This window comes from Loxodonta africana, chromosome Y, assembly GCF_030014295.1.
Source record: "Loxodonta africana isolate mLoxAfr1 chromosome Y, mLoxAfr1.hap2, whole genome shotgun sequence".
Taxonomy (NCBI): domain Eukaryota; kingdom Metazoa; phylum Chordata; class Mammalia; order Proboscidea; family Elephantidae; genus Loxodonta; species Loxodonta africana.
The window spans coordinates 13,393,795-13,407,961 of NC_087370.1; the positions used below are offsets into that span (position 1 = coordinate 13,393,795).

The 14,167-nt window shown below is 37.5% G+C and overlaps 1 protein-coding gene across 1 annotated transcript in view; it reads right to left on the bottom strand.

Annotated features, from left to right (window-relative positions):
* The window catches only part of LOC135229096 (probable ubiquitin carboxyl-terminal hydrolase FAF-X), a 174,634-nt gene that overhangs the window by 45,682 nt on the left and 114,785 nt on the right, over nt 1–14,167 (bottom strand). The window lies entirely within an intron of this gene.

Below are 14,167 nucleotides of genomic sequence, written 5' to 3' on the forward strand. Positions count from 1 at the left end.
GGTATCTTTTCACACATTTTGTGGAACAGTCTTTTTTTAAATTGATGAGTTGTGCTTTTGAGGAGTTGTGCTTTGGAGTATCATGGAGACTTTTTGAATAAGAATATATCTGAAGACATCCCTGGCTGTATTATGTCAGTAGTTCTCAAAGTATGGTTCTCAGACCAGGAACATCAACATCACTGGGGAAACTACAAACTTTTTAGATTTGCAAATTCTTGAGTCCTAGTCCGTATTTACCCAATCGGAGACTCTGCAGGAGAGGCCCAGCAACCTGTCTTCCAAAAAGCTTCCAATGATACTTGCGTTTTGAATACCACTCAAACGTTACACTGTAAAATATCTTCTCTTTGATTACCATTCAAACACTCTATTGTAAAATATTTTCTGAGAAGTCACAGGAAACACCTTTCTCTAATCTCAGTACTAGGAACTTCATCTCATCATTATTTATCTACATATAAAAAAATACCGCATAATATACTGATCTCTGTAGAATGAACACTCCAAGAGTACATGTCTTTTTAGTTTACTGCCATGCCTTTAGAATCTAGCACATAGGAGGTATACACACAATAAATGGTTATCATATTAGTAACCACTATTTGCTTACAAGCTGAAAGTTTGCATCCACCATTTGAAAATGAGAATTCTGTAGTCACAGTAAGAAGAAGCCATTGGAATTCACTTTTAAACCAGCTTCAGTGAACAAGCTTTTCCAAACCAACAAATCAATGTTAGTCCTTGTTTTCAAACATAAGCCAGTCAGGATAGGGTGCCAACACATTTCTATAGCAACAATAGTCTTAATTGGAGTAAAGTGACTTCTAGAGATGTTAGTTCATACACACCTCTGAAAAATTGGGCAATGCCTTAATTTCACACTGTACTTTGCTCAGATCAACTGAGCCTGACCAGCATAGTCCTCCTTTAATATAAAACCAAAAACCAAAGCAGCTGTCATCAAGTTGGGTCCAACTTATGTCAACCTCCTATGCTTCAGGGTAGGACTGACTGTGATCTTGTGGAAGTAGATTGCCAGGGCTTTCTTCTGAGGCACCTCAAGTGGACTTAAATCTCCCAACTTTCAGGTAGCAATTCTCTGCCTTAATATTTTGCACCACCCAGGTACTCCTGCTTTAACAGTTTATATAATAAGCTAATTTTTATCCCCAGGTATTGAATAGTAACCTCATAATCTACTGATAAAAATAAGTTTTTCAAAATAAATTAAGTCTTTATTTATTTATTTTCAAAGGCTTTGCTTTATTGATGGCAGAGATCCAGGTATGCAGAACCCAGTTTAAGACATGTTAGGTGTTATAACTAAGCATGACTTTTATGAACACCTGATAGAATAATTTAAGAGACAATTAAAAAACAAAAAACAAACAAAAAAACACCAACATAAATAACACCAAAATAAAAAAATCTGACATCTATGACACAAAATTAGGAGGTCAATGTATTTTAATCAGATTTATAAACTGGCTAAAAACATAAAACATAAGCATCTTACATGAAAATAAATCCTGAAATTAGAAAACTGACTAGTTCTTTAAAAGTTAATATTGCCAACTGAGTAGGGAAGATGGCACTGTGAGCAGTTTCACACTTCTATGTCCCCACATGACCACCGAAAAACAGATTATTAGTACAATCAACTGCATAAGAACTCTAAAAAGCAACTGGAGAACTGTAGCAACTAAGCAATACTAATACAAGAAAAATGCAGTTCTACACAGCAGAAAATCTTTTTCTACTTCTCACCCTCCACCCTTCCATAGAGCTCTGGAGGCAGGGGCGGCAGGCCACACAACTCTCTCTGAGAGGCCAAAACTGTGGCTGTGGAGTGAGCAGAGCAGACAGTTGGCAAACTCTTTGGTTGTGTCCCTTGGAATTTGTCTGGGAGCAACCTGAAGGACTGATATGGGGGTATGCTCCTCTCATTTTGGCCTGCCTCAGAGCTCATGCAGTGTGAAGAGAGAATATTAGAAGGCAATGCCTGAAGCTGTAACTATTCTGACCCATTTGACAGTAAACAGCCTGACTGGAGAATGTAGTTAAATCCTACTGCAGAAGAGGCCAAAATGACAAATTATTGCCAAAAAAAAAGCACTTTCAAAATACACAACGGGTACTGAGAAAGCTATGCACACGCTTGAGGAAAAATGCATGCATACTTGGCAAACATTTTAGAAGACCCCGAGGTTTCACCTCAGACTGATTCTAAGCATGCTGCAGCAAGCCTGCTGTAGAAGAGTCCCAACACAGAGTCAAAGTATAAAGGCAGGAAGAAATGTTTGTTTTTGAATTTTAATTAATTATCTTTCTTTTAAAACAACAGTTGGGCACAGACTAGGAAACAGTCTTCGGTGTCCACACATGTCCAGGAGGTCAGTTGTATAAATAATTACAAGGTTTCACTGAACAAACTACTGTGGCTTTGTGAAAACAAAACAAAACAAAACAAAACTCAAACGCTAGCTAAATATAATTTTACTATGACAGTCAGTGGTCCTAGTTTCAACAGAAGTAAAAAAAAACGTGAGGCATAAAAAGAAAACATGGTCCACTCAAAAGAACAAAATGAAGAGACAAAAACTGTCTCATGGAAACCCACATATTGATCTTTAAAACGATAATATTAAATATGCTCAAAAAATTAAAGGAAATCAAGAAATTGATTCATGAACAAAATGAGAATACCAATAAAGTCACAGACTTATAATATAAAAAGAAACAAAAATTTGCTAGGAATGAAAAATTCTCTGGTGGAATTCAATAGAAGAATACAGCAGGCAGAAGATTCAATGAGCTGGAATACAACTGATATCAAACCTCAGAGGAAAAAACAAATAAATGTAGACATAGCTCAAATGAACAGTGGGACACAATCAAGTGAACGTAATTAACATACACAGGAGAATGCCTGAAAACATTAGTGGCAGAAAACTTTCCAAACTTGACACAGGACATAAATATACACATACAAGAAGCTTAACAAATCTCAAGCAGCATAAACCCAAAAAGACCTACATTGAGATACATTATAATCAATCTATAACCAACCTCTGGAACACTAAAGAGAGAACTCTGAAAGTAGCAAGAGAAAACAGAATTGTCACATGTAAAGGACCCTCAATATAATTAGGAGTCAATATCTTCTTAGGAACAATAGGGGCCAGACGCAGCAGGTGGCACATTTTACCTGTTTTAAGAAAAGAACTGTCAACCAAGAATTTTCTATCTGGCAGAACAGTCCTTCGAGAATGAGGGAAAATAAAGAAATTCACAGATTAAAAAAAAAAAAAAGGCTGAGGGTGTCCAACATAGGTAGACCTGAACTACAAGAAATGCTTAAGAGGGAGTACTTTAAATAAAAAAGAAAAGGACGGTAACTTGAGAAACATATGATAAAAACAGACAAAAAAACACAAAAGGTATTTCAATGAGCAACACAGGGGTCAGTTTTAAGGTTTGTAATGCTAATTATTACATTCTACATGACTGAAAATGACAATTTCATACAAACAATTTTGCATTACTGGGAACAAGCAGAATAGGAATAGAATTTTTTTTTTTAGCTTATGTTACTGATGTCAAATTGCTATCAATTCAAACCTGGCTATAATAAATTTACGATGTCAAGTGAAATCCTCCAAGTAACCACAAAGAAAGTATTTTCAAAATATACATAAAAGAAATAGTCAAAATGATTCACTACAAAAAAATTAAACACAAAAACAGGCAGTACTGGAGGAAATGAGGGACAAAGAATGTGTAAGACAAACAACAGCAAAAGGCAGGAGGTCATGCTCGTAATAAATATCTTTTATTGTGTGTTAAGTGCAAGTTTACAATTCAAGTCAGTTTCAGAAACGAACACTTATACACATTGTTATGTGACCCTAGTTGCTTTCCTTACAATGTGACAGCACACCCTTCCTCTCCACCCTATACTCCCCATGTCCATTCAACCAGGTCTTGTCCCTGTCTGCCTTCTTATCTCGCCTCCAGACGGGAGCTGCCCACATAGTCTTATGTGCCAAGCAGCTCACTTCTCACCAGTATCACTTTCTGTCTTATAATGCACTCTAATCTCTGTCTGAACAGTTGGCTTTGGGAATGGTTCCTGTCTTGCGCTAACAGAGGGTCTGGGGACCATGACCTCCAGTGTCCTTCTAGTCTCAGTCAGACAATTAAGTACGATCTTTTTACAAGAATTTGAAGTCTGCATCCCATGTCTCTCCTGCTTCCTCAGGGGTTCTCTGTTGTGTTTCCTCTAAGGGCAGTCACTGGTTGTAGCCAGGCACCATCTAGTTCTCCTGGTCTCAGGCTGATACAGTGTCATAGTATCTGGTTTATGTGGCCCTTTCTATCTCTTGGGCTCATGTTTTCCTTGTGTCTTTGGTGTTCTTAATTCTCCTTTGCTTCAGGTGGGTTGAGACCAATTGATGCATCTTACATAGTTGCTTGCTAACGTTTAAACCCCAGATGCCATTTAGCAAAGTGGGATGGTGAACATATTCTTAAAATACTTTGTTATGCCAATTGACCTAGATGTCCCCTCAAGCGATGGTCCCCAGACTCCCAGCCCCTACTACTCTGCCCCTCCAACTGTTTGGTTGTATTCAGGAAACTTCTCAGCTTTTGGATTAGTCCAGTTGTGCTGACTTCCCCTGTACTGTATGCTGTACTTCCCTTCACCTAAAATAATTAGGGAATACCTCTCTCCCTCCCTCTTCACCCTTGTAACCATCAAAGAACATTTCTGTCTGCTTTTAAATGTTTTCTTGAGTTCTTGTAATAGTGGTCTCATACAGTATTTGTCCTTTTATGGCTGACTAATCTCACTCGACATAATGCCTTCCAGTCTTCCATGTTATGTTTGACGGATTTCATTGTTCTTTATCATTGTGCAGTATTCTATTGTGTGAATATACCATAATTTGTTTATCCATTTCATCTGCCAATGGGCATCTAGGTCATTTCTATCTTTCTGCTGCTGTAAACAGTGCTGCAATGAACATGAGTATGCACATATCTATTTGTGTTAAGGCACTTATTTATCTAGGATATATGCCACAGACTGCAATTGCTGGATCATATGGTACTTCTATTTCTAGCTTCCTAAGGAAGCGTCAAATCAATTTCCAAAGTGGTTACAGACCATTTTATACTCCCACCAGCATTGTATAAGTGTTTCAGTCTCTCCACAAGCACTCCAGCATTTACCATTTCTATTTTTTGGATTAACACCAGCCTTGTTCGGGTAAGATGGTATCTCCTAGTGGTTTTGATCTGCATTTCCATAATGGCTAATAATCGTGAGCATTTCCTCATGCATCTGTTAGCTGCCTGAATGTCATCTTTGGAGAAGTGTCTGTTCATATTCTCTGCTTGTTATTTAACTGGGTTGTCTTTTTGTTGTTGAGGTTTGCAGTATCTTGTAGATCTTAGAGATTCGATGCTCACTGGATTTTTCATAGCACAAATTTTTTCCCAGTCTGTAGGTTGTCTTTTTACTCTTTTGGTGAAGTCTTTGGGTAAGCGTAAGTGTTTCATTTTTAGGAGCTCCCAGTTATCTAGTTTCTCTTCTGATGTTTGTGCATCGTTGGTAATGTTTTATATACTGTTTATGCCATGTATTAGGGCTCCTAGCATTGTCTCTAGCTTTTCTTTCATGATCTTTAGTGTTTTAGATTTTATATTTAGGTCTTTGATCCACTTTGAGTTAGTTTTTGCGCATGGTGTGAGGTGTGGGTCTTGTTTAATTTTCTTGCAGATGGATATCCAGTTGTGCTGGCACCATTTTTGTTAAAGAGATTGTGTCGTCTCCCGAGTTAATGGACTTTGGGCCTTTCTCGAGTATCAACTGCTATTAAGTGGACGATTTACGTCTGGATTCTCAATTCTGTTCCACAGGTCTATATATTTGTTGTTGTACCAATAACAGGGTGTTTTGACTACCGTTTAGGTTCTAAAATCAGGTAGCGTGAGGCCTGCCACTTTGTTCTTCTTTTTCAGTAATGCTTTTGTGGATTCTTTAGGATTTTCTGTGTATAACATATCATTTGCAAATAGAGATACTTTTACTTCTTCCTTACCAACTTGGCTGCCCTTTATTTCTTTTTCTAGACCTCCAGCACAACGTTGAGTAAGAGCAGTGATAGAGAGTATCCTTGTTTGGTTCTTGTTCTAAAGGTGAATGCTTTCAGACTACCTCCATTTAGAATGATGTTGGCTTTCCATAAATGCCCTTTATTATGTTGAGGAATTTTCCTGCTATTTCTATTTTGCTAAGAGTTTTTATCATGAATGAGTGTTGAACTTTGTCAAATGCCTTTTCCGCATCATTTGACAAAATCATGTGATTCTTGTCTTTTATTTATGTGATGGATTACATTAATTTTTTTTCTAATGTTGAACCATCCCTGCATACCTGGTATGAATCCCACTTGGTCATGGTGAATTATTTTCTTGATATGATGTTGAATTCTACTGGCTAGAATTTTGTTGAGGATTTTTGCATCTATGTTCATCAGGAATATAGGTCTGTAATTTTTTTTTTGGTGGTGTCTTTACAAAGTTTTGTTGTCAGGGTTATGCCAGTTTCCCTCTGTTTTAATGCTGTCATCTTTCACATAATGACATATCTGTTTCCCTGTTTTAGCAACATCTCTGTTTCCCTGTTTTAAGTGTTTTAGCTTTGATTTGTTTTTTGATTTTTCTATCTGGGTTGACACCAGGTTGCTCTCTCCTGTGTTCCTGTCCTTGGGTTGATACCTGATATTATTGATTTTCTAACCAAAGAACTGCTTTTAGTATCTCTTGTAGTTTTGGTTTGGTATTTACGAATTCCCTAAACTTCTGTTTAAATGGAAGTGTCCTCATTTCACCTTCTTATTTGAGAGACAGTTTTGCTTGATATTTCTTTTTGGCAACTTTTCCCTTCAAAGTTTTATATATGTCATCCTATTGCCTTCCTGCTGCATGGTTTCTGCTTAGTTTGCGCTTATTCTTATTGACTCTCCTTAGTACTGTTTTCCATCTTTCTGTAGCTGTGCTTAAAATTCTATCTCTGGTTTTGTCAAGTGTGATTATAATATGTCTTGGTGACTTTCTTTTGGGATCTACCTTGTGTGGGGTTTGAAGAGCAACTTGGGCAGATACCTTCTAATCTTTCATGGTATCAGGGAGGTTTTCTGCCAACAGGGCTTCAACAATTCTCTGTATTTTTCTGTTCTTTCTCCCCTGTTCTGGTATTCCACTCGTTGATTATTCATGTTGATAGGGTCCCACATAATTCTTAGGGTTTCTTCATTTTTTAATTTTTTATTTGATTCTTCTTCAAATACGTTGGTACTAAGTGTTACTATTAAGTCCCACTAATTCTGACTTCCACTGCCTCAACTCTGTTCTTATGACTTTTTATTGAATGGTGTAATTCTGAAATTTTATTGTAAACATTCTGAATGTTTGCTGTTCTTGCAAGTCTACTAAATTTGTCATTATGCTTTTGTCTAATCTGCTTTAGTTCTTCTAATGCTTTGTCAGTGCATTCCTTAGCTTGTTCTGCATTTCGCCTGATCTTCCTGGTCTCTTGAAGAGTTCTGTATATTAATCCTTTGTTTTCTATTTCTGGTAATTCCAGCAATTCTCTTCATCCAGAAGATTTCTTGATTCTTCGTTTTGGGAGCCTGCTGAGTCCATTGTGGTCTGTCTCTTCATGTGATTCATGTGTCTGTTGTCTCTGAGCCATGAATACGTTATTGCATTTTATTTATTTTGTTTGCTTACTGTCTCCTACCTTCTTGCTTTGTTTTGATATTCCAAAGTACCCTGCTTGAGTGAGCTAGTTTGATTATTGGTGCCTTTGAAGCTCTAACATCCTGTCACTAGGTGGTCAGAGCTGTTTATAGGTATGTGAGCACAGGAATCTGTCCACTTTTCCTGTATGGATTCAGATCTGGTGTCCAGGTAGTTGGTAACCAAGTGCATGGTGCAGGCTCTCACAGTCCTTGATGAGCAAGTGTGATTGGTGTAGGCACAGGTATCTGGCTGCAGTAGGGGGTCACATGCTGAGTTAAAATGAGCCTGACAACTGCCCTTCAGTGTGAGGAAAGTGTGTCCCTGTTCCCTAGAGTGCACAGTTGGGTGGGTCTGCAAACAGACTATGGGAAGCCAGTGCTGCTGGCTGTAAGGACTGAGAGGCATGACATATTCTTGGACCACTGTCGTGGGTGGCTAGGTGTCACTGATGGAGCCACTAGTCCTCAGGCCCCTGATGTGGGTAGGTGAGGACCCTGCTTAATAAGCAGAGCCATGTTAAATGACACAAATTTGCCTCTCACTGTGCACCCGTTATACCTGTGCCTAGGCAAAGGAGCTCTTTCTGCCCTGAGTTCCTGGCTTAGTGGAGTGAGAAGGTTATTTTTTCCTTGTTTGTTAATCTCTTTCGTCTCCAAGGTCAGGAGAATGGCTCAGGGTGGGTGTGCAGTCCTTCTTCCAGCCAAGGGGATGCAGCCAGCTGAAACCCAGTGCAGAGTGGGAAGGGAGCAGGTAAGTGAGTGAGAGGTTTTTCCTGAAGGGGTATTTTTGGATTGTGGTAGGTCAAATGCAAGTACTTATCGTTTGGCAATTGTGGGCTACTTCTCACTTGTTCTAGAGGGTTGAACAGACTTTCTGCTGTTTGGCCTCCCCCGATGTGGAAAATGGGTCCCAAACGCCTCTGCTTGCCTCACTGTGCTCGCAACACTGGCAGAATTGGCTGGGTCAGGTCTGGCAACTCCTTGCTGCTTCTGAACCACTTCTCCCTCCCCCTGCCACTAAGTCCAATTCCCCAACTTTGCCTTTGATGTTCAGGCCTCGTAGATTGTCACATAAAATCTAATTCACTTGTTTTTCGGATCTTTGTTATAAGAGGGACCACAAAAAGCATCTGACTACTCCACCATCTTGGCCCTGCCTCTCTAATGGTAATTATTTTAAATATAAATGGATTAAGCTGTTTAATCAAAAGGTAGAGAGAAGCATATGCAATAAAAAAAAAAATGACCCATCTACATGCAGTCTAAAGAGACACACCTCAGACCAAATGCAAATGGCCTCCAAGTGAAAGTAAAAAAAATTCTATCCAATAGTAACCAAAAAGGAGCTGAGATGGTGATGTTAATATAAGATAAAACAGACTTTATGTAAAAATCTATCACTAAAGACAAAGATCATTATATGTTAACAGGGCCAGAAGAGCTTAAGAAGATGTAATGATCATAAATATGTTTACACCAAACATCAGAGATTCAAAATACATTAAATGCTGACAAAAGTGAAGGTACAAATAGACAGCTGTACAATAACAGTTCTTTTTTTTTCTTTGATGTGCAATTAGGTCTTACAAGGAAATGGCAGAGTCAAGCAGCACTGGTAGTAGTCCACATTGAGCCCCTCTCTCCCCAGCTCACCACAAGTTTTGGTCCCTAAGGCTTCATCCACTAGTTTCCTGCAGTGTTCATGGGGTCACTTGAGGGCCTCTGCATAGTGATTAAGGGCCTGGGAAAGGGCTGTGACAGCTCCTATTACACGGCTTAGGTCCAAGGATGGGGAGACTGTCTCACACATTTTGACCATGTTTTCTTTATGCTGAGGTGTAATCTGGAGAAGGACATCAATGTTGACAAAGTAGAGAGTCAGCAAAAAAGAGGATGGCCCTCAATGAGATGGACTGACACAGTGGCTACAACATGGGGCTAAGGCATAACAATTGTGAGGATGGTGCAGGACCAGGCTGTACTCCATCCTGCAGTACAAAGAGTCACTATGAAATGGAACGGATTTCACAGCACCTAACAACAATAATAGTTGGAGACTTTAATATACCACTTACTGAAAATAATGTACAAAACATCTAGAAATACAGAAGTAAACAGAGGATTTGAGTAAAACCCCCTACTTGCACGTGAGTTACAATTAACTCCACTGCAACTAACAATGACAAGATCATAAAATTAACCTGACTTAAAAGACATATATAGAACACGCTACTCAACAACAGCAAAACATACATTCTTTTTCAGAGCACATAAGCCATTCTGGAGGACAAACTCTATGATATGGCCAAGAAACAAGTTTCTATAAATTTAATAAGACTGAAATTATTCAAAGTCTCTTCTCCAAACACAATGGATTAAATTGGAAATCAATTACACAAGGAACACCGGAAATTAAACAAATATGTAGAAATTAAATAACACATTATTAAACAATCAGTGGGAAGAAATAAAAACTGAAATGTGAAAGTGCTTAAAAGTGAATGAAAATACAAACACAATATACTAAAACTTAGAGGATGGGGAAAGGTAGTCCTTAGGGAAATTTATAGAAGTAAATTCCTACATTTAATAAATAACGAAAATCTAAAGTTGATACCCTAACTTTTCAACTCGAAGAACTAGAAAAAGAGAACACCAAACCCAAAGTTATCTAAACACAGGAAATTACAAAATTCAGAATGGAGGTTAAAAAAAAAAAAAAATAGAAACAGAAAAACACCAGAGAGAATGAAAGACAGTTGAAGTTGGTTCTTTGAAAGGATTAATGTCAAACCTTTAGCCGGACGGACAAAGAAAGAGAAAAGATGCAAATCTTGTATTAGAAATGAAAGTGAAGACTTACTACTGAGCTTATAGCAATAAAAAGGATAATATAAGAATACTATGAATAATTGTATGCCAACAAACCAGATAACTTAGATGAACCAATTCTTAGAAACATATAAACTTCCTAAACTGAAATAAAAATAAAAACAAAATTCTGATGGATGTATTGTAGCAAGTGAAGATAGTGAAAAGTAATATCCTGAAAGCAGCTGTTAGAGAAATTCGATCAAATATTTAAAGAAGAACTGACACCAATCTTTCTCAAATTCTTCCAAAATGTACAAAGGAAGTAACATTTCCTAACCCATGTTATTTGGTCAGCATTACCCTGATACCAAAGCCAGACAGAGAGACCACAAAAACAGAAAACTACAGGTTAATACCTCTTGTGAATAGATACAAAATTTCTAAATAACAGTAAATAAAATGCAACAAAACATTAAAAGAATTACACACCATGGTCAAGTGAGATTTATCCAGGAAATGCAAGGGAGGTTCAAAATAAGAAAACTCGTCAATGTAATACACAACACATGAATAAAGAACAGCAATGAAATGATCTTCTTAATTCATAAAAAACAACTGACAAAAATCCAACACCCTTTTTCAAATTAGAAACTCTAAGGGCAGGAACAAGACAAAGATTCCCATTTCCCAACTGCTATTCAATACTGTATTGGAAGTCCTAGCTAAAGCAAGTAGTCAAGAAAAAGAAATTAAAAGACATCCAAATCAGAAAGGAAGAAGTAAAACTATCTCTACTTACAGATGACACGATTCTATACAGTAGTCCCCCTTATCTGTGGCTTCATTTTCCATGATTTCAGTTACACACAGTTAACTAAGGTCCAAAAATGTTACACTAGTGTGATGAAATCTTGTGTCTTCCTGCTGTGTCCCTCCCAGAGACCATTTCACATAACTTTTATTAGAGTATACTGTTAAAACTGTTCTATTTTATTATTTGTTATTGTTGGTAACTGTGCCTAATTTATAAACTAAACTTTAATACAGGTATGTATATATACATCAAAACATAGTATATATAGGGTTGGGTGCTATCTGTGGTTTCAGGCATCCATGGGGGTGACCTTGGAATGTATCGCCCATGGATATGGGGGGACTACTATAAATAGAAAATACCAAGGAATACACAAAAAAATCTACTACAATTAATAAAAGAATTCAGCAGCTCCAGGGTAAAAGATTAGTGTACAAAATTCACAGTTGTGCTTCTGAAAAACGGCAATAAAAATCTAAAAAGGAAATTAAAAGAATTCCATTTACAATTACCTAAAAAATACCTGCAAACCAAATGAACCAAGTGGTAAAAGACTTGTACACTGAAAACTATAAAACACTGCTGAAACAAAATTAAAAATACGTAAATAAATTGGAAATCATTCCATGTTCACTGGTTAAAAGAATATTATTATTGATATAAATACTACCCAAAGGAACCTAAAAACTCAATGCCATGCCTAACAAAATTTCAACAGACTTCTATGGAAAAGCCACTCCTCAAATTCATGAACTGCAAACGGCCCCAAACAGATGAAACAATCTTGAAAAAGAATGAAGTAGGGGGAGTCAGACTTTCCAATATCAAAATACACTATAAAGCTATACTCATCAAAACAATGTGATACCGTTATAATGACAGATATTGGAATAGAATTGAGAGTTTAGAAATAAACTTATACGTTCATGGTCAATTAATTTTCAACTGGAACTGCTAGGAAAACTGGATCTTCACATGCATATACAAATGTTAACTCAAAATGCCCTAAGTATAAGAAATACAATCATAAAACTTGTAAGAAAAAACATAGCAGTGTAGCTTTGGAATCTAGTTTTTGATGATGGATTATTAAAAAACGAAATCAAAAGCACAAGCTACAAAAGAAAAAAAACAATCTGGACTTCAATAAAAACTTTTGTGCATCAAAGAACTTTGTCTAGAAACTTAAGGTAATTTAGAGAACTGAAAAAATATTTGGGACTGCAGTGCAATGACTTAGTTTCAATGGCCCCTTGTAATTCACACAAAACTATTGGGTAGGAGTAGGCAAATAAGGTACTTGTAGCCTACCAAGGGGATTGATGGTTTTGCCAATGCAAATTAGGTGCATGTAATCCCAGCCGGGGTGGGACTATGCACATAAGGTGCACGGAACCCTTTCAGGAGACTGGTTAATTCATGGTCTTCCTGGGTGAAGGGTGAGAAACCATGCCCTCACACTGATAAGGAACTTGCTGTAACTGGGTTTCCAGATTGAAGTCTGGAGACACAAAGAAACAGGTAACGGGTTGTAATGATAAAAAGCACTAGAAAGGTGTGGCAAGCCTGGCAGTGGCATGAATGGTGAGTGCCAGGAGACTGACACAAGATAGCTGTGGTGGCCTTTCCAGCCTGCAGCATGGCCCGACCAGGGCCCAAGAGCAGCAGATCAAGAAGCTATCCTGATTGAGGAATTATTTATCTTGATTTGTTCCAATTACTTTGAAGTTGATTCTAATCCTGAAATGTAACCTGTTACTTCCCTCCCTAACAAACACCACAATTATGAGTATGGTCTGTGAGTTATCTGTGGGCATTTCAAGAAATTATCAAACCCAGCAGATAAGTAGTGAGTGTCAAGGGAGGGATGGCTGGTGTTAGAGTCAGTAAAAAGGTTGGAAAGTAGAGGTATGTCTAAATATCACTTCAGAGGAATCAGTCTTGGGCTATCGTTGATACTGATTTTCCTCCCCTTTCTGATGTTTGATGCCATGACATTTTTGCAGAAAATCACACATCCAATAAAGCTTTAATGTTAAAAATATATAACTAGAACTCAACAAAAAGCCGCAAAATAGAAAATGGGCAAAAGACTTGAATAGACATTTCTACAAAGAAGATATACAAACGGCCAGTAAGCACAGGAAAACATGCTCCATTTCATTAGTCAATAACCAGCTGCCAAAACTGACTTCAACACAGCAACCTCATGTATGTGAAAGCAGAACTGTGCTCTACGGGCTTTTCAATAGCAGATATTTTGGAAGTAAATCACTAGGTTTTTCTTATGAAGCTCCTCTGCGTGGTTTTCAACATTAAACATCAGGCAAATGCAAATCAAAATCACAATTAGATACCTCTTCACCCTTAATAGGATGGCTATTATAAAAAACAAAAACAACTACAACAAAATACAAAACTAACAAGTGTTGGCAAGTATGTGGTAAAATTGGAAATCTCACCATTACTGGTGGGAATGTTTGGTGCTGCCTCAAAAACTGAAACACAGTACCACTGTGTGATTCAGCAATGCCACTCCTAGTTACATACTCCAACTAAAAGGAGGAACTCAAAGAGATACTTAAATGATGCATCAACGTTAACTGTAGCTTTTTTGCAATAGGCAAATGGTGAAAACAACTTAAATGTCCATCAACAGATGGATAAACAAAATATGGTGTATTCATAAATGAGTATTACTAGGCCTTAGAGAGAAATGAAGTTT